General features: G+C 52.8%; 1 protein-coding gene across 2 annotated transcripts in view; it reads left to right on the top strand.

Moving 5' to 3' along the window:
- Nucleotides 1-218: 218 nt before the first annotated feature.
- LOC149435237 (butyrophilin subfamily 2 member A1-like) overlaps nt 219-20,600 on the top strand; it is a 54,016-nt gene continuing 33,634 nt past the window's right edge. For both annotated transcript variants that reach the window (XM_089662869.1, XM_089662868.1), the window contains exons 1-2: nt 219-271; nt 19,658-19,680. The gene's annotated coding sequence lies outside the window, so the exon portion shown is untranslated. The remainder of the gene's footprint in view (nt 272-19,657; nt 19,681-20,600) is intronic.

The following is a 20,600-nucleotide window of genomic DNA, read 5'->3' as shown; positions in this document are numbered from 1 at the left end:
AGTGTCCAGACTGGAAGGGGGGTGAAAGTGTCCAGACTGCAAGGGGGGGGGGAAGTGTCCGGACTGGAAGGGGTTAAGTACCGCCTCCAGACCCTCCCGTGTGAATGTAATGATGAAGGGAAATATGTGACAAGTGAATGCAGAAGAGGAATGTCAGTTGGTCACCTGAGACACAGAAAGTGAAACTAACATCTGATATATATACACGGAGTGGGGGGGGGGGAGCTCAGTCCATCTCCAGGCTTCCAGTCCATTCGCACCATTCGGAGGGGTGAGTACACCGTCACGTCTTCCAGGATTCCATGAGGACGTCATGCGAGGATCCATGAACACTACAACTCCTATCTGCTCCTAGAAGCTGATGAGAGATCTCCTGTGTCCGTGCAAAAAGGCCGGAAGGGTTCTTCCATCTCAGCATTCAAAAGCAGAAGTTTTTTTTTTTTGGGGGGGGGGGGAGTTGCTGACAAAAAAAAAATGCTGAGTGCTCCTAAACGCTCCTAGTAGCTTTTTTCCAGCTTCTTTTTTCTAAGCGGAGTTCCACTCACTCTGTAAAGAAATCAAAGGGGACAGACTAAAACATTCCATGTGAACATGGCTTCATGTGGCTTCACGTGTAATAAACTGCTGAAACCTCAATCAATTGACTTGAATCGTCGCACAGCCCAAGTTCTCAACATCCCAAACATGTCCTAGAAGTTTCATAGATTTCAGCCTTCCACAAAGAAAATGGGGGACATTAAGCTTGTTTTTTGGGGGGCCTAATGTGGCTTAACGTACAAAAAAGAGCTTAGATGTCGACCAATATCCCCCAAACTTCACCCAAGAGAAGAATCTGTCTATGCCAATATAGACTAGGATGAAACAAATGTAGAATTGAATAGTGTTTCTACTGGGGTGCTGCAGCTCTGTGCTAGGAGGGGATATTAAGATGGAGGATGTGCTAGGAGGGGGGATTTGGGAGGGGGTTGTGTTAGGTGGGAGGATTTGGGGAGCAAGGAGTGGGGGATTTGGAAGGGGGGTTGTGCTAGGAGGAGGAACTTGGGGGATTTGTGATAGGAGGGGGGACGTGGGGGTGGGGTGAGATGGGGGGCTGTGCTAGGAGAGGGGTTTGGGGGAGGGGGGATTTGGGTTGGGGAGGAGTTTGTGCTAGGAGAGGGGTTTGGAGGAGGGGAGATTTGGATTGAGGAGGGGGGTAATGGGTTGGGGGGGTTGTGCTAGGAAAGGGGATTTGGGGAGGGGAATTTGGGTTGGGGAGGGGTTTGTACTAGGAGGGAGAATTTGAGGGGTTTGTGCTAGGAGGAGAGATTCGGGGGGGTTGTGGTAGAAGGGGTTATTTGGGGGGTTGAGCTAGGAGTGGAGTGGGGATGGGGGGGGGGGGGGGGTTGTGCTAGGATGGTGGAATTTTAGGGGTTTGGGAGTGGGAAGGGTGTGTGCAGGGAGTGGGGATTTGGGGGGGGGGGGGGGTTGTGCTAAGAGGGGAAATTAGGAGGGGGGATTTAGGGAGAAAATATTTACAACTACTAGACATGTGCAATTCGTTTCAGTCTGAAATTCAAATTTTTGTTTATTCAGAGATTGCAATTTCCAAACATCACTTAGAGTGTAAGCTCCCAGGATCAGCCCCTCCCTCTTAGATTGTAAGTTCCCAGGATCAGCCCCTCCCTCTTAGATTGTAAGCTCCCAGGATCAGCCCCTCCCTCTTAGATTGTAAGCTCCCAGGATCAGCCCCTCCCTCTTAGATTGTAAGTTCCCAGGATCAGCCCCTCCCTCTTAGATTGTAAGCTCCCAGGATCAGCCCCTCCCTCTTAGATTGTAAGCTCCCAGGATCAGCCTCTCCCTCTTAGATTGTAAGCTCCCCGGATCAGCCCCTCCCTCCTAGATTGTAGGCTCCCAGGATCAGCCCCTCTCTCTTAGATTGTAAGCTCCCAGGATCAGCCCCTCCCTCTTAGATTGTAAACTCCCAGGATCAGGCCCCTCCCTCTTAGATTGTTAGCTCCCAGGATCACGCCCTCCTTCTTACATTGTAAACTCCCAGGATCAGCCCCTCCCTCTTAGAGTGTAAGCTCCCAATATCAGCCCCTCCCTCTTAGATTGTAAGCTCCCAGGATCAGCCTCTCCCTCTTAGATTGTAAGCTCCCCGGATCAGCCCCTCCCTCCTAGATTGTAGGCTCCCAGGATCAGCCCCTCCCTCTTAGATTGTAAGCTCCCAGGATCAGCCCCTCCCTCTTAGATTGTAAGCTCCCAGGATCAGCCTCTCCCTCTTAGATTGTAAGCTCCCAGGATCAGCCCCTCCCTCTTAGATTGTAAACTCCCAGGATCAGGCCCCTCCCTCTTAGATTGTGAGCTCCCAGGATCAGGCCCTCCTTCTTACATTGTAAACTCCCAGGATCAGCCCCTCCCTCTTAGAGTGTAAGCTCCCAGGATCAGCCCCTCCCTCTTAGATTGTAAGCTCCCAGGATCAGCCTCTCCCTCTTAGATTGTAAGCTCCCCGGATCAGCCCCTCCCTCCTAGATTGTAGGCTCCCAGGATCAGCCCCTCCCTCTTAGATTGTAAGCTCCCAGGATCAGCCCCTCCCTCTTAGATTGTAAGCTCCCAGGATCAGCCTCTCCCTCTTAGATTGTAAGCTCCCAGGATCAGCCCCTCCCTCTTAGATTGTAAACTCCCAGGATCAGGCCCCTCCCTCTTAGATTGTGAGCTCCCAGGATCAGGCCCTCCTTCTTACATTGTAAACTCCCAGGATCAGGCCCCTCCCTCTTAGATTGTAAGCTCCCAGGATCAGCCTCTCTCTCTTAGATTGTAAGCTCCCAGGATCAGGGCCCTTCCTCTTAGATTGTAAGCTCCCGGGATCAGGGCCCTTCCTCTTAGATTCTAAGCTCCCAGGTTCAGGGCCCTCCCTCTTAGATTGTAAGCTCCCAGGATCAGCCCCTCCCTCTTAGATTGTAAGCTCCTAGGATCAGGCCCTCTCTCCTAGATTGTAAGCTCCCAGGATCAGGCCCCTCCCTCTTAGATTGTAAGCTCCTAGGATCAGGCCCTCTCTCCTAGATTGTAAGCTCCCAGGATCAGGCCCCTCCCTCTTAGATTGTCAGCTCCCAGGATCAACCCCTCCCTCCTAGATTGTCAGCTCCCAGGATCAACCCCTCCCTCCTAGATTGTAAGCTCCCAGGATCAGCCTCTCCCTCTTAGATTGTAAGCTCCCAGGATCAGCCTCTCCCTCTTAGATTGTAAGCTCCCAGGATCAGCCCCTCCCTCTTAGATTGTAAGCTCCCAGGATCAGCCTCTCCCTCTTAGATTGTAAGCTCCCAGGATCAGCCCCTCCCTCTTAGATTGTAAGCTCCCAGGATCAGGCCCTCCCTCTTAGATTGTAAGCTCTCAGGATCAGGCCCTCCCTCTTAGATTGTAAGCTCCCAGGATCAGCCACTCCCTCTTAGATTGTAAGCTCCCAGGATCAGCCCCTCCCTCTTAGATTGTAAGCTCCCAGGATCAGCCCCTCCCTCTTAGAGTGTAAGCTCCCAGAATCAGGCCCTCCTACCCCTCTTGTATTGAACTGTATTGGTGCTGTATTGTCTCCCTGTATATTGTACAGCGCTGAGCAAACTGTTGGCGCCATAAATCCTGTATAGTAATAATAATAACTAGAAAAGCTCCAATTTCTGGGGAAATTGTGTGAAGTGTTCTTGCCTCCACCAGTAGTCTACAACTAGGCGGAGTTACTGGGCGGAGTAACTGGGTGGAGTGGCTTGAGAAACTAGCTTTTGTCACTCTGCTTCCTGCTCACACACCTGGGTTCCTATGGCAACTCACTCTACAGCAAGGGCAGAGAAGAGCGGTTAAAAACAAACTGCTCCAACTTGCTCACTTCACTGGCGGTTGCCATCTTCAAACGGTTGTAGTTAAAAAAAATTATAAATCCTACACCAAAGAGCTTTATATTGTGAGAATCACAAGACCCAGACCTACATTTTGATGCATAGTATGTCTCTGAAATATTAAAAATAAAGGCACAGTCACAGTTTAGAAATTGCCCTTCAAATTTGAGGTGGCTAGAGTGGAGTTTCAATGAATGTCAATAGGCGGCGTGAGTTGCAAACAAATGGTCATATTGTGAAAACTATCAGGACTACGGCTTAGCTGTGGACATTTTTAGAGGCAGCCGGGATAGCTGCACGTTTTGATATAAGATTTGTGTAGGTGGCCTTGAAAACGACAGAGTGATGGCAGTTTAGAAATCATGTCCTGATTTTTTCAGCTCCCACTCTAGTTTTGAACATTCCGCCATTCATTCCTATGGGACCAATTTCACCACAAAAACGGCGATATTTCGTGAACCATTCCGTGAAACGTTCCACAAAGTAATAGCAATCCTATCGGGAACAATCCGCACGTTTCCGTATATTACTGTCTGTGGGAGGAGTTAGGGGGGTAAATTTGGCTATAATAATAAGAATATATATGTGAGATAACAGGAAGTGGTCACCATGGAAGAACACTTAAATATTCTGAAAATTTCAGATCATTTGGTTAACCATTAGTCGCCCGGCCAATAGCCGCTTGGCGGCCGGAAAAATGCTTTAGATTTCCGGGTGGAAATATGGTGTCCATATGGTGTACTCCAGGGCATGCGCAGTTTGCACGCTTGCAGAGCCGCGCAATCTGTCACCGGCTGTGTACCTCGGACACGGCCAATGACAGATCTGAGTATCAGCCCCGTTGCCGGTACCATGTGACCTGCTGTGACCAATCACAGCAGGTCACATGACAGTTGTATACAATGGATGGCTTCATTCATGCCATCCATTGTATACTAGTGTGTCTAGCTGTGAATGGTCACAGCAGGTCACATGCACATGTCATGTGATTAGCTGTGGCCAAATCACAGCTAAGCACAACCCCCCCCCCCCCCTCCCCAAAAAAAAAAGCCCTGGATGAATCGATTTCATTCAGGTAAATGCTTGCTTATAGCAAAGTAATTCTTTACTATAAGCAAGTTGTGTAAAAAAAAGAAAAATACTGATCACTTCCCCAAAGTAGTACAATGTTACTATGGTAACATTGTACTACTTTGGTCATAGTGAAATATGATAAAAAATCTTAAAAAAAAAGAAAAAAAATGTAATAAAAAATTTAAAATAATAAAAAAATTTAAAAAAAAAAATTGTTTTTCATACTGTCACCAGTCAGTGTCCCTGATCACCGCCATGCCAGTTATATGATGACGCTGTACTGCACTGGTGACAATATTTAAAAAAAAAAAATAGTGAAAACATTTTTTCGAATTTTTTCATTTTCCGAAAAATTATGACAAAAAAAAAACATTTTCAAAAAATTTGCCATTCCTCTTATGAAGTGCGTCGGACTGTCTACTCTGCAAAAAGGGGTCATTTGGGGGATATCTGTACCGTCCTGACATTTGGGGGATATCTGTACCGTCCTGACATTTGGGGGATATCTGTACCGTCCTGACATTTGGGGGATATCTGTCCTGTCCTGACATTTGGGGGATATCTGTACTGTCCTGACATTTGGGGGATATCTGTACCGTCCTGACATTTGGGGGATATCTGTACCGTCCTGACATTTGGGGGATATCTGTACCGTCCTGACATTTGGGGATATCTGTCCTGTCCTGACATTTGGGGGATATCTGTCCTGTCCTGACATTTGGGGGATATCTGTACCGTCCTGACATTTGGGGGATATCTGTACCGTGCTGACATTTGGGGGATATCTGTACCGTCCTGACATTTGGGGGATATCTGTACTGTCCTGACATTTGGGGGATATCTGTACTGTCCTGACATTTGGGGGATATCTGTACTGTTCTGACATTTAGGGGATATCTGTACCGTCCTGACATTTGGGGGATATCTGTACCGTCCTGACATTTGGGGGATATCTGTACCGTCCTGACATTTGGGGGATATCTGTACCGTCCTGACATTTGGGGGATATCTGTACCGTCCTGACATTTGGGGGATATCTGTACCGTCCTGACATTTGGGGGATATCTGTACTGTCCTGACATTTGGGGGATATCTGTACTGTTCTGACATTTGGGGGATATCTGTACCGTCCTGACATTTGGGGGATATCTGTACTGTCCTGACATTTGGGGGATATCTGTACTGTTCTGACATTCTTGGACCTCAAGAAATGAGATTGGCCGTCAGTACTTCAGGATTGATCAATATTCAGATCTATACCATAGTTTGTGAACTCTATAACTTCCCTACAAACTAAATAATACATCCTAATTTGGGTTATTTTCACCAAAGACATGGAGCAGAATACATCTCGGCCTAAATTTATGAAGAACAATTCTTTATTTGTAAACTTTTATAACAGAAACAAAGAAAAAGGTTATTTTTTTCAAAATTTTTGTTTTTTTGTTAATTTAGCAAAAAATAAAAAACCCCAGTGGTGATTAAATGCCACCAAAAGAAAGCTCTAGTTGTGTGAAAAAATTTTTAGTTTGGGTACAATGTTGTATGACCGCGCAATTGTCATTCAAAGTGTGAGAGCGCTGAAACCTGAAAACTGGCCTGGGCAGGAAGGGTGGGAAGTGCCTTGTATGGAAGGGGGGACAGTGCCCCGGTATGGAAGGGGGGGAGAGTGCCCGGCATGGAAGGGGGGGAGAATGCCTGGTATGGAAGGGGGGGAGAGTGCCCCGGCATGGAAGGGGGGAGAGTGCCCGGCATGGAAGGGGGGAGAGTGCCCGGCATGGAAGGGGGGAGAGTGCCCGGTATGGAAGGGGGGAGAGTGCCCGGTATGGAAGGGGGGGGAGAGTGCCCGGTATGGAAGGGGGGGAGAGTGCCCGGTATGGAAGGGGGGGAGAGTGCTTGGTATGGAAGGGGGGGAGAGTGCTTGGTATGGAAGGGGGGGAGAGTGCCCGGTATGGAAGGGGGGGAGAGTGCCTGGTATTGAAGGGGGGGAGAGTGCCTGGTATTGAAGGGGGGAGAGTGCCCGGTATGGAAGGGGGGGAGAGTGCTTGGTATGGAAGGGGGGGAGAGTGCTTGGTATGGAAGGGGGGGAGAGTGCCGGTATGGAAGGGGGGGAGAGTGCCCGGTATGGAAGGGGGGGAGAGTGCCCGGTATGGAAGGGGGGGAGAGTGCCCGGTATGGAAGGGGGGGAGAGTGCCCGGTATGGAAGGGGGGGAGAGTGCCCGGTATGGAAGGGGGGGAGAGTGCCCGGTATGGAAGGGGGGGAGAGTGCCCGGTATGGAAGGGGGGGAGAGTGCCGGTATGGAAGGGGGGGAGAGTGCCGGTATGGAAGGGGGGGAGAGTGCCCGGTATGGAAGGGGGGGAGAGTGCCGGTATGGAAGGGGGGGAGAGTGCCGGTATGGAAGGGGGGGAGAGTGCCGGTATGGAAGGGGGGGAGAGTGCCGGTATGGAAGGGGGGGAGAGTGCCCGGTATGGAAGGGGGGGGAGAGTGCCGGTATGGAAGGGGGGGAGAGTGCCGGTATGGAAGGGGGGGAGAGTGCCCGGTATGGAAGGGGGGGAGAGTGCCGGTATGGAAGGGGGGGAGAGTGCCCGGTATGGAAGGGGGGGAGAGTGCCGGTATGGAAGGGGGGGAGAGTGCCCGGTATGGAAGGGGGGGAGAGTGCCGGTATGGAAGGGGGGGAGAGTGCCCGGTATGGAAGGGGGGGAGAGTGCCCGGTATGGAAGGGGGGGAGAGTGCCCGGTATGGAAGGGGGGGAGAGTGCCCGGTATGGAAATGGTTAATCACACCAAAAGGTATTCACACAGTTATATTTTACAATGATAAAACATTTAATACAAACAGCTTAATGTAAAAGAGCTGAACGTTCCATAATGTGCCGAAATCTCAATCAATTGACTTGAAACTTTGCACAGCCCAAGTTCTGAACCACCCAGTGGGCGAAGTGGGAGCGGGTACCTGTCAATTTCGGGTACCCCCTCCCCAAAGGTGCCAATCCTCAATGAGGAGCGGGGGACCAATCTTTAAAGCGGAACTTCCCCTTTTGGACGGAACTCCACTTTAACACACAAAATGTGTATGAGAACCCTCAGCACAATGGACCTCCTACCAGGGAAATCTCGCAGCTCGCATGTGTTCCCGCATGTCAACCAGAAATCACACAAAATGCAGCGCAGTCCTAGAACCTGAAATACGACGCTACTGATACCCAATGTGTACAGAGGAATAGTGAGTCCAGACTGGCGCTCAGCCCCTTTAAATCCGCTGTCCTTCGGGTGAGTCTGTGTGATCACACTACTGTGTACACGCATGTGCGGTGCTCCTGTGTCCCCCTTCAGTGCTCATCCACCTCTGATACACTATTGCGCTCACCTTCAGGTTTGACCCAAAATGCCAGGTCAGACTATGCTTTTCCCTTTACCCCGGGAGGGTGTACTGGTACCAAGAGGGACAGGGAGAACATGCAAACTCCATGCAGGTGGTGCCGTGGTTGGGATGCGAACCAACGACCCGAGTACTGCCAGGCGGAAGTGCTGACCATTTATACATTTGGTTAATAGATGTTTCGTCTTGATATCGGTTCTGGTGGCATCTTATGGAACTTATTTTTGCAAATAAAAAGAAATGTAATGCTACCACCTCCCCCTCACTCCCCCTCTCTGTTGGGGTCCCTCAAGGCTCCATCCTCGGGCCCCTTCTCTTCTCCATCTATACCTCCTCCCTTGGCCAACTCATACACTCTCACGGCTTCAACTATCACCTCTATGCCGACGACACGCAAATCTATCTCTCCACCCCCCACCTCACCCCTTCAGTCTCCGCCCGAATCACACACCTACTGAGCGACATATCAGACTGGATGTCACTCCACTTCCTTAAACTGAACCTCTCCAAAACCGACCTCCTAGTCTTCCCCCCCAGCCTGGACACCACCCCCCATTGACTTCTCCATCACATCCAACAACGCCACCATCAAACCCGCCCCGCAGGCCAGAGTACTTGGTGTCATTCTGGACTCCAACCTATCCTTCCAGCCCCAAGTCCAATCTTTAACAAACTCGTGCAGACTCCACCTCCGCAACATGCAGACTCCACCTCCACAACATGCAGACTCCGCCTCCGCAACATGCAGACTCCACCTCCACAACATGCAGACTCCACCTCCACAACATGCAGACTCCACCTCCACAACATGCAGACTCCACCTCCGCAACATCGCCAAAATACGCGCGTTTCTAACCCCAGAAACCACTAAACAGCTCATCTACTCCCTCATCATATCACGACTCGACTACTGCAACTCCCTCCTCACTGGCCTGCCTCGCCACAGGCTATCCCCGCTTCAGTCCATCCTGAATACGGCTGCCAGACTCATTCACCTTTCCAACCGCTCCATCTCCGCCACCCCCCTCTGCCAATCCCTCCACTGGCCTCCACTCAGTGTCCTCCACCCCCCTCTGCCAATCCCTCCACTGGCCTCCACTCAGTGTCCTCCACCCCCCTCTGCCAATCCCTCCACTGGCCTCCACTCAGTGTCCTCCACCCCCCTCTGCCAATCCCTCCACTGGCCTCCACTCAGTGTCCTCCACCCCCCTCTGCCAATCCCTCCACTGGCCTCCACTCAGTGTCCTCCACCCCCCTCTGCCAATCCCTCCACTGGCCTCCACTCAGTGTCCTCCACCCCCCTCTGCCAATCCCTCCACTGGCTTCCGATTGCGCAACGGATCAAATTCAAAATCCTAACACTGACGTACAATGCCGTCCACCATACTGCCCCGAACTACATCACCGACCTAATATCCAAGTACCACCCAACATGCACACTCCGCTCCTCACAAGACCTCCTTCTCTCTAGTTCCCTGGTCTCCTCCACCCAGGACTTCTCCAGGGTGTCACCCATCCTCTGGAACTCCCTGCCCCAACCCATCAGATTATCACCTACTCTCCTCTCCTTTAGGCGCACCCTGAAAACCCATCTCTTCAGGGAAGCCTACCCCACCCCCTGCTAACTTGCCGACCTCCTCCACTCTTCCTACCACTCCATCCCCCACAGCTATCTCCTCCTGTGCCACCATCCCCCCCCTCCTAGATTGTAAGCTCCAAGGATCAGGGCCCTCGATCCCCTCATGTTTTGCATTGTATTGGTATTGTACTGTCACATGTTCTGTCCCCCTTTGTAATGTACAGCGCTGAGCCAACTATTGGCGCTTTATAAATACTGTATAATAATAATAATAATAATAATGTAGCGCTAGTTTTGCTGATTTAATATTTTCTGCAGTTTAATTTGTTTTTAATTTTTATTTTTTTTTGGGCGGGGGTCAAGTAGCTGGCCTTGCCCAGGGTGCAGAGTAGTCTAGCACCAGCCCTACCCGAATGCATCTCCCACAACCATAGTGGAGTGCTGGAGGAGGCTGAGACCAGGAGGTAGATTCCAGGCGTGGGATGGGCCATGGGGTGAAACAAGTGAATGTCAGGAGAACTAGAAGTGGTCATGTGATTTCACAGAAGTTTAACCAGTTCTGAAATTTTACACATTCTATGATCAGGGTGAGGCTGTACATTTACAGCAGTGGTTCTCAACCTTCCTAATGCGCGACCCTTTAATACAGTTTGTCATGTTGTGGTGACCCCCAACCATCAAATTATTTTTGTTGCTACTTCATAACTGTAATTTTGCAGTGGGAGGAAAAGTGCCCCATCATTGGTGTCAGTGGGAGGAATAGTGCCTCATCATTGGTGTCAGTGGGAGGAAAAGTGCCCCATCATTGGTGTCAGTGGGAGGAATAGTGCCCCATCATTGGTGTCAGTGGGAGGAATAGTGCCACATCATTGGTGTCAGTGGGAGGAATAGTGTCCCATCATTGGTACCAGTGGGAGGAATAGTGTCCCATCATTGGTACCAGTGGGAGGAATAGTGTCCCATCATTGGTGTCAGTGGGAGGAATAGTGCCACATCATTGGTGTCGGTGGGAGGAATAGTGCCCCATCATTGGTGTCAGTGGGAGGAATAGTGCCACATCATTGGTGTCGGTGGGAGGAATAGTGCCACATCATTGGTGTCGGTGGGAGGAATAGTGCCCCATCTCTGGTGTCAGTGGGAGGAATAGTGCCCCATCATTGGTGTCAGTGGGAGGAATAGTGCCCCATCATTGGTGTCAGTGGGAGGAATAGTGTCCCATCATTGGTGTCAGTGGGAGGAATAGTGCCACATCATTGGTGTCAGTGGAAGGAATAGTGTCCCATCATTGGTATCAGTTGGAGGAATAGTGTCCCATCAGTGGTGTCAGTGGAAGGAATAGTGTCCCATCATTGGTATCAGTTGGAGGAATAGTGTCCCATCAGTGGTGTCAGTGGGAGGAATAGTGCCACATCATTGGTGTCGGTGGGAGGAATAGTGCCCCATCATTGGTGTCAGTGGGAGGAATAGTGCCCCATCATTGGTGTCAGTGGGAGGAATAGTGCCACATCATTGGTGTCGGTGGGAGGAATAGTGCCCCATCTCTGGTGTCAGTGGGAGGAATAGTGCCCCATCATTGGTGTCAGTGGGAGGAATAGTGCCCCATCATTGGTGTCAGTGGGAGGAATAGTGTCCCATCATTGGTGTCAGTGGGAGGAATAGTGCCACATCATTGGTGTCAGTGGAAGGAATAGTGTCCCATCATTGGTATCAGTTGGAGGAATAGTGTCCCATCAGTGGTGTCAGTGGAAGGAATAGTGCCCCATCATTGGTGTCAGTGGGAGGAATAGTGTCCCATCATTGGTGTCAGTGGGAGGAATAGTGTCCCATCATTGGTGTCAGTGGGAGGAATAGTGCCCCATCATTAGTATCAGTTGGAGGAATAGTGCCCCACCATTGGTGTCAGTGGGAGGAATAGTGCCCCATCATTGGTATCAGTGGGAGGAATAGTGCCCCATCATTGGTGTCAGTGGGAGGAATAGTGCCCCATCATTGGTATCAGTGGGAGGAATAGTGCCCCATCATTGGTGTCAGTGAGAGGAATAGTGCCCCATCATTGGTGTCAGTGGGAGGAATAGTGCCCCATCATTGGTATCAGTGGGAGGAATAGTGCCCCATCATTGGTATCAGTTGGAGGAATAGTGCCCCATCATTGGTGTCAGTGGGAGGAATAGTGCCCCATCATTGGTGTCAGTGGGAGGAATAGTGCCCCATCATTGGTATCAGTGGGAGGAATAGTGCCCCATCATTGGTATCAGTTGGAGGAATAGTGCGCCATCATTGGTGTCAGTGGGAGGAATAGTGCCCCATCAGTGGTGTCAGTGGAAGGAATAGTGCCCCATCATTGGTGTCAGTGGGAGGAATAGTGTCCCATCATTGGTGTCAGTGGGAGGAATAGTGTCCCATCATTGGTGTCAGTGGGAGGAATAGTGCCCCATCATTGGTATCAGTGGGGGGAATAGTGCCCCATCATTGGTGTCAGTGGGAGGAATAGTGCCCCATCATTGGTACCAGTGGGAGGAATAGTGCCCCATCATTGGTGTCAGTGGGAGGAATAGTGCCCCATCATTGGTGTCAGTGGGAGGAATAGTGCCCCATCATTGGTGTCAGTGGGAGGAATAGTGCCCCATCATTGGTGTCAGTGGGAGGAATAGTGCCCCATCATTGGTATCAGTGGGGGGAATAGTGCCCCATCATTGGTGTCAGTGGGAGGAATAGTGCCCCATCATTGGTGTCAGTGGGAGGAATAGTGCCCCATCATTGGTGTCAGTGGGAGGAATAGTGCCCCATCATTGGTGTCAGTGGGAGGAATAGTGCCCCATCATTGGTGTCAGTGGGAGGAATAGTGCCCCATCATTGGTATCAGTGGGAGGAATAGTGCCCCATCATTGGTGTCAGTGGGAGGAATAGTGCCCCATCATTGGTGTCAGTGGGAGGAATAGTGCCCCATCATTGGTGTCAGTGGGAGGAATAGTGCCCCATCATTGGTATTAGTGACACCGATGATGGGGCACTATTCCTCCCACTGACACCAATGATACTTACCTTGCTGACCCCTGCTCCAGCCTGGGCTCGCTCCCTCCCTCTCCCATCTACAGCCAGCATACCTGGCTGCAGCAGCACCATCTGCACGCTACAGACACTTACCTGTCAGCTGTCTTCCTTCTCCGGCCGCTCCCTCTCTCGATCTTCTTTGCTCTTTGCGCTGCTGCTCGGCTCCTCCTCTCCAAGCTCCACCTCCTCGCCGGTGATTGGCCGCCTGTGTGCCTCTCCTGAGCTACAGTTCCGGTGGCCAATCACTGGCGAGGAGGCGGAGCTGTTGAGTGATCCCGGGGATGTGGCCAGATGACAGGAGCGGCATGTCATCCCGCGCACACATCGCGGTCCAGGGAAATGTGGGCGTATCTGCATGTGGGCGGAGCCGCCTGGAGACTGATAGCGGAGCGGTGTCTCGGTTCCTAAGACCATCGGAAATATGTGTTTTCCGATGGTCTTAGGAGACCCCTGTGAAAGGGTTGTTCGACCCCCAAAGGGGCCCCGACCCCCAGGTTGGGAACCGCTGATCTAGAGGAATACACAGCAGCAGAGCCGCACCCAGTGAGTGCATTCCATACAACTAGATCTTGTTCTCTTATATGGGGGGTTTGTTTGTTTTTTGTAATCCTTTGTATTGTGTTTATACCCTCACTGGAGATACAGAGGACAGAGCAGAATCAAAACAGGAATAGAATAGAATAGAATGTTACATGTTATGCTGGATATTCTGGGTTGTCTTTTGACCATAACTGGGAATGTAGAGAGCTCAGCAGACCAGATAGAATCAAAACACAAATAGAATAGAATAGAATAGAATACAAAGTTACATGTTATATTGGATATTTTTGATTGTCTTTTGACCGCAGCTGGGAATGTAGAGTCCCATAGGATTTAGGACCGTGTCATGCTGGGAATTGCATGTGAATCACATGGGAATGTATGTGCACGCGGATGTGAATCACACGGGAATGTATGTCCATGCGGATGGGAATCACGTGGGAATGTATGTCCATGCGGATGGGAATCACACAGGAATGTATGTCCATGCGGATGTGAATCACACGGGAATGTATGTCTATGCGGATGTTAATCACACGGGAATGTATGTCTATGCGGATGTGAATCACACGGGAATGTATATCCATGCGGATGTGAATCACACGGGAATGTATGTCTATGCGGATGTTAATCACACGGGAATGTATGTCTATGCGGATGTGAATCACACGGGAATGTATGTCCATGCGGATGTGAATCACACGGGAATGTATGTCCATGCGGATGTGAATCACACGGGAATGTATGTCTATGGCTTCACACGCCAGACCCAGCCCGCTACACCTAACCCCTTCACTGCTACACGGCTTCACACGCCAGACCCAGCCCTCTACACCTAACCCCTTCACTGCCACACGGTTTCACACGCCAGACCCAGCCCGCTACACCTAACCCCTTCACTGCTACACGGCTTCACACGCCAGACCCAGCCCGCTACACCTAACCCCTTTACTGCCACACGGCTTCACACGCCAGACCCTGCCCGCTACACCTAACCCCTTTACTGCCACACGGCTTCACACGCCAGACCCTGCCCGCTACACCTAACCCCTTCACTGCTACACGGCTTCACACGCCAGACCCAGCCCGCTACACCTAACCCCTTCACTGCTACACGGCTTCACACGCCACACCCAGCCCGCTACACCTAACCCCTTCACTGCCACACGGCTTCACACGCCACACCCAGCCCGCTACACCTAACCCCTTCACTGCCACACGGCTTCACACGCCACACCCAGCCCGCTACACCTAACCCCTTCACTGCCACACGGCTTCACACGCCAGACCAAGCCCGCTACACCTAACCCCTTCACTGCCACACGGCTTCACACGCCAGACCCAGCCCGCTACACCTAACCCCTTCACTGCCACACGGCTTCACACGCCAGACCCTGCCCGCTACACCTAACCACTTCACTGCCACACGGCTTCACACGCCAGACCCAGTCCGCTACACCTAACCCCTTCACTGCCACACGGCTTCACACGCCAGACCCAGCCCGCTACACCTAACCCCTTCACTGCCACACGGCTTCACACGCCAGACCCAACCCGCTACACCTAACCCCTTCACTGCCACACGGCTTCACACGCCAGACCCAACCCGCTACACCTAACCCCTTCACTGCCACACGGCTTCACACGCCAGACCCAGCCCTCTACACCTAACCCCTTCACTGCTACACGGCTTCACACGCCAGACCCAGCCCTCTACACCTAACCCCTTCACTGCTACACGGCTTCACACGCCAGAGCCAGCCCTCTACAGCTAACCCCTTCACTGCTACACGGCTTCACACGCCAGACCCAGCCCGCTACACCTAACCCCTTCACTGCTATACGGCTTCACACGCCAGACCCAGCCCTCTACACCTAACCCCTTCACTGCTACACGGCTTCACACGCCAGACCCAGCCCTCTACACCTAACCCCTTCACTGCTACACGGCTTCACACGCCAGACCCAGCCTGCTACACCTAACCCCTTCACTGCCACACGGCTTCACACGCCAGCCCCAGCCCGCAACACCTAACCCCTTCACTGCCACACGGCTTCACACGCCAGACCCAGCCCGCTACACCTAACCCCTTCACTGCCACACGGCTTCACACGCCAGACCCAGCCCGCTACACCTAACCCCTTCACTGCTACACGGCTTCACACGCCAGACCCTGCCCGCTACACCTAACCACTTCACTGCCACACGGCTTCACACGCCACACCCAGCCCGCTACACCTAACCCCTTCACTGCCACACGGCTTCACACGCCAGACCCAGTCCGCTACACCTAACCCCTTCACTGCCACACGGCTTCACACGCCAGACCCAGCCCGCTACACCTAACCCCTTCACTGCCACACGGCTTCACACGCCAGACCCAACCCGCTACACCTAACCCCTTCACTGCCACACGGCTTCACACGCCAGACCCAACCCGCTACACCTAACCCCTTCACTGCCACACGGCTTCACACGCCAGACCCAGCCCTCTACACCTAACCCCTTCACTGCTACACGGCTTCACACGCCAGACCCAGCCTGCTACACCTAACCCCTTCACTGCCACACGGCTTCACACGCCAGCCCCAGCCCGCAACACCTAACCCCTTCACTGCCACACGGCTTCACACGCCAGACCCAGCCCGCTACACCTAACCCCTTCACTGCCACACGGCTTCACACGCCAGACCCAGCCCGCTACACCTAACCCCTTCACTGCTACACGGCTTCACACGCCAGACCCTGCCCGCTACACCTAACCACTTCACTGCCACACGGCTTCACACGCCACACCCAGCCCGCTACACCTAACCCCTTCACTGCCACACGGCTTCACACGCCAGACCAAGCCCGCTACACCTAACCCCTTCACTGCCACACGGCTTCACACGCCAGACCCAGCCCGCTACACCTAACCCCTTCACTGCCACACGGCTTCACACGCCAGACCCTGCCCGCTACACCTAACCACTTCACTGCCACACGGCTTCACACGCCAGACCCAGTCCCCTACACCTAACCCCTTCACTGCCACACGGCTTCACACGCCAGACCCAGCCCGCTACACCTAACCCCTTCACTGCCACACGGCTTCACACGCCAGACCCAACCCGCTACACCTAACCCCTTCACTGCCACACGGCTTCACACGCCAGACCCAACCCGCTACACCTAACCCCTTCACTGCCACACGGCTTCACACGCCAGACCCAGCCCTCTACAGCTAACCCCTTCACTGCTACACGGCTTCACACGCCAGACCCAGCCCGCTACACCTAACCCCTTCACTGCTACACGGCTTCACTCGCCAGACCCAGCCCTCTACACCTAACCCCTTCACTGCTACTCGGCTTCACACGCCAGACCCAGCCCTCTACACCTAACCCCTTCACTGCCACACGGCTTCACACGCCAGACCCAGCCCGCTACACCTAACCCCTTCACTGCTACACGGCTTCACACGCCAGACCCAGCCCGCTACACCTAACCCCTTCACAGCTACACGGCTTCACACGCCAGACCCAGCCTGCTACACCTAATCCCTCACTGCTACACGGCTTCACACGCCAGACCCAGCCCTCTACGCCTAACCCCTTCACTGCCACACTGCTTCACACGCCAGACCCAGCCCGCTACGCCTAACACTTTCACTGCTACACGGCTTCACACGCCAGACCCAGCCCCGCAACGCCTAACCCCTTCACTGCTACACGGCTTCACACGCCAGACCCAGCCCGCTACACCTAACCCCTTCACTGCTACACGGCTTCACACGCCAGACCCAGCCCGCTACACCTAACCCCTTCACAGCTACACGGCTTCACACGCCAGACCCAGCCTGCTACACCTAATCCCTCACTGCTACACGGCTTCACACGCCAGACCCAGCCCTCTACGCCTAACCCCTTCACTGCCACACGGCTTCACACGCCAGACCCAGCCCGCTACGCCTAACCCTTTCACTGCTACACGGCTTCACACGCCAGACCCAGCCCCGCAACGCCTAACCCCTTCACTGCTACACGGCTTCACACGCCAGACCCAGCCCTCTACACCTAACCCCTTCACTGCCACACGGCTTCACACGCCAGACCCAGCCCGCTACGCCTAACCCCTTCACTGCTACACGGCTTCACACGCCAGACCCAGCCCGCTACGCCTAACCCCTTCACTGCCACACGGCTTCACACGCCAGACCCAGCCCGCTACACCTAACCCCTTCACTGCCACACGGCTTCACACGCCAGACCCAGCCCTCTACACCTGACCCCTTCACTGCTACACGGCTTCACACACAATTCCAAAATAATTTCCACACCTCTGCTCTCCACAGGAGCTCTATGGGATGGAGATCTGGACTCATTGCTGGCCAGTTCAGTCCTCTCCAGCGCTTTGTCTGACACCATTTCTGGGGGCTTTGTGACATGTGCTTTGGGGTCATTGTCCTGCTGGAAGACTCATGACCTCTGACACTGGAGACCCAACTTCCTGACACTGGGCCCTACATTGCACCCCAGAATTCTTTGATAGTCTTCAGATTTCATAATTCCATGCACACGGCCAAGACATCCAGTGCCTGAAGCAGCAAAGCCACCCCAAAACATCAGTGACCCCCCACCATGTGTGACTGGAGGGACTGTGACCCCCCACCATGTGTGATTGGAGGGACTGTGACCCCCCCACCATGTGTGACTGGAGGGACTGTGACCCCCCACCATGTGTGACTGGAGGGACTGTGACCCCCCACCATGTGTGACTGGAGGGACTGTGACCCCCCCACCATGTGTGACTGGAGGGACTGTGACCCCCCACCATGTGTGACTGGAGGGACTGTGACCCCCCACCATGTGTGACTGGAGGGAATGTGACCCCCCACCATGTGTGACTGGAGGGACTGTGACCCCCCACCATGTGTGACTGGAGGGACTGGATTCTTTTCTTTAAAGGCCTCATTGCTTTTTCTGAAAACAGTAGAATGATGGGCTTTACCAAAAGTTGACTGTGATGGAGGGTAGGCAAGACAGAACACACAAAGCTTTATTGAGACAAAATGACAGTCACTCAATGGAGGGATTGCAGAGAGGGTGACCTCGCCACTAGGGGAATAGTAAGGAGAGGGCCAAAACACTTGTAGTCCAGCCCCAAGGGCAAGTTAAAATCTCTGCAGACAGTTTGTAATCCAACCGTGAGGCAGAGGAACAGTTCAAGAACAGTTCAGGCAAAACAGGGGAAGTATGGACTCACAGATCCAACAGGGTGCCTGGTCTCCCAGGGGACAAGATAGTATGACACAGGTACCTGCTGGAGTTCGGAGTATGCGTGTGGTCTCTCCCTTGGCTGGGGTCTCAGGCAGGGCTAGCGTGCAGTCTCCCCTCTGGCTGGGGTCTCAGGCAGGGCTTGCATGCGGTCTCTCCTCTGGCTGGGGTCTCAGGCAGGGCTAGCGTGTGGTCTCCTCTCTGGCTGGGGTCTCAGGCAGGGCTTGTATGCGGTCTCTCCTCTGGCTGGGGTCTCAGGCAGGGCTAGCGTGTGGTCTCCTCTCTGGCTGGGGTCTCAGGCAGGGCTGGCGTGCGGTCTCCCCTTTATCCTTGGGGTCTTGGCAGAGTTTAGCCATGAGGGTCCCGCCGCAGCTGGGCTCCCTCGATGGCTGCGCAGCAGAGGAGGAGGATCGGGAAGAGCCCAGCAACGGTCTCTTAAACCAGGGGCGGGCCGTGGACGGCATGCCTTGTTGCTGGGCAATGAGGCTCAGCTTCAAAGAACCGAGGCAGGACGAGAGGCAGCAGGGGGGCGGTCATCCTGAAAGGGGGGGAGTGGTTAACAAAGTTTGGGCTAGAATACACAAATGACAGAGAGGAAATTGTTAACGAAGTTTGGGTTGGAATGCATTATTGCAGGGGAGGAAAGGCATTAATTGAATTTGAGAACATAAAGCAGAATGACAGTGGAGGAAATAGATTGACTGAATTTGGGAACATTTGGCAGGATGAGAGGGGGGAAATGCATTGATTGAATTTGGGAACATTTGGCACAAGAACGTAAGGAATTAATTAAGGATGTACTTCATTTGGGCACAAGGAATTAAGTATGGGATTAAGGAAGAAATTAATAATTGGGGCTGCCAGAGCACCTATATTGTGACACTGACATTTTGTTTTGTCTGTCCACAGCATATTGTCCGAGAAGAATTTTGGTAAGTTTTGGCAAACTCCAATCTGGCTTCCAATATGTTCCTGTGTCACCAGTGGGGTCCTCCTGGGTCTCCTACCATATTTCTGTGTCAGCAGTGGGGTCCTCCTGGGACTCCTACCATATTTCTGTGTCACCAGTGGGGTCCTCCTGGGACTCCTACCATATCTCTGTGTCAGCGGTGGGGTCCTCCTGGGTCTCCTACCATATTTCTGTGTCACCAGTGGGGTTCTCCTGGGTCTCCTACCATATTTCTGTGTCAGCAGTGGGGTCTTCCTGGGTCTCCTACCATATTTCTGTGTCACCAGTGGGGTCCTCCTGGATCACCTACCATATTTCTGTGTCAGCAGTGGGGTCCTCCTGGGTCTCCTCCCATGTTTCTGTGTCAGCAGTGGGGTCCTCCTGGGTCTCCTCCCATGTTTCTGTGTCAGCAGTGGGGTCCTCCTGGGTCTTCTCCCATGTTTCTGTGTCAGCAGTGGGGTCCTCCTGGGTCTCCTACCATTTTTCTGTCAGCAGTGGGGTCCTCCTGGGTCTCCTCCCATGTTTCTGTGTCAGCAGTGGGGCCTCCTGGGTCTCCTACCATATTTCTGTGTCAGCAGTGGGGTCCTCCTGGGTCTCCTACCATAGCGCCCCTTTTCCTTCAGATGGTGATGTATAGTGGGAGTGGACACAGTTGTCCCCGGTGCCTGAAGGTCAGCTTGGATTTGTCTGGAAGTTGATGGAGGTTCTTTATCCACCATCCCAACAACCTTCCGTTGCAATCTTTCATCAATTTTTCTCTTTCATCCACATCCAGGGAGATTAGCTAAAGTGCCATGGGCTGTAAACTTCCTGACAATGTTGCGCACAGTGGACACAGGAACATTAGGATCTCTTGAAATGTAACCTTGAGATGGACCATGCTTTTCCACTATTTTTGTTCTC

Source organism: Staurois parvus, unplaced genomic scaffold, assembly GCF_062004578.1.
Source record: "Staurois parvus isolate SC_StPar_1 unplaced genomic scaffold, SC_StPar_1.0 ptg001572l, whole genome shotgun sequence".
In the NCBI taxonomy this organism is placed as follows: domain Eukaryota; kingdom Metazoa; phylum Chordata; class Amphibia; order Anura; family Ranidae; genus Staurois; species Staurois parvus.
This window is presented reverse-complemented; position numbering and strand designations above follow the sequence as displayed.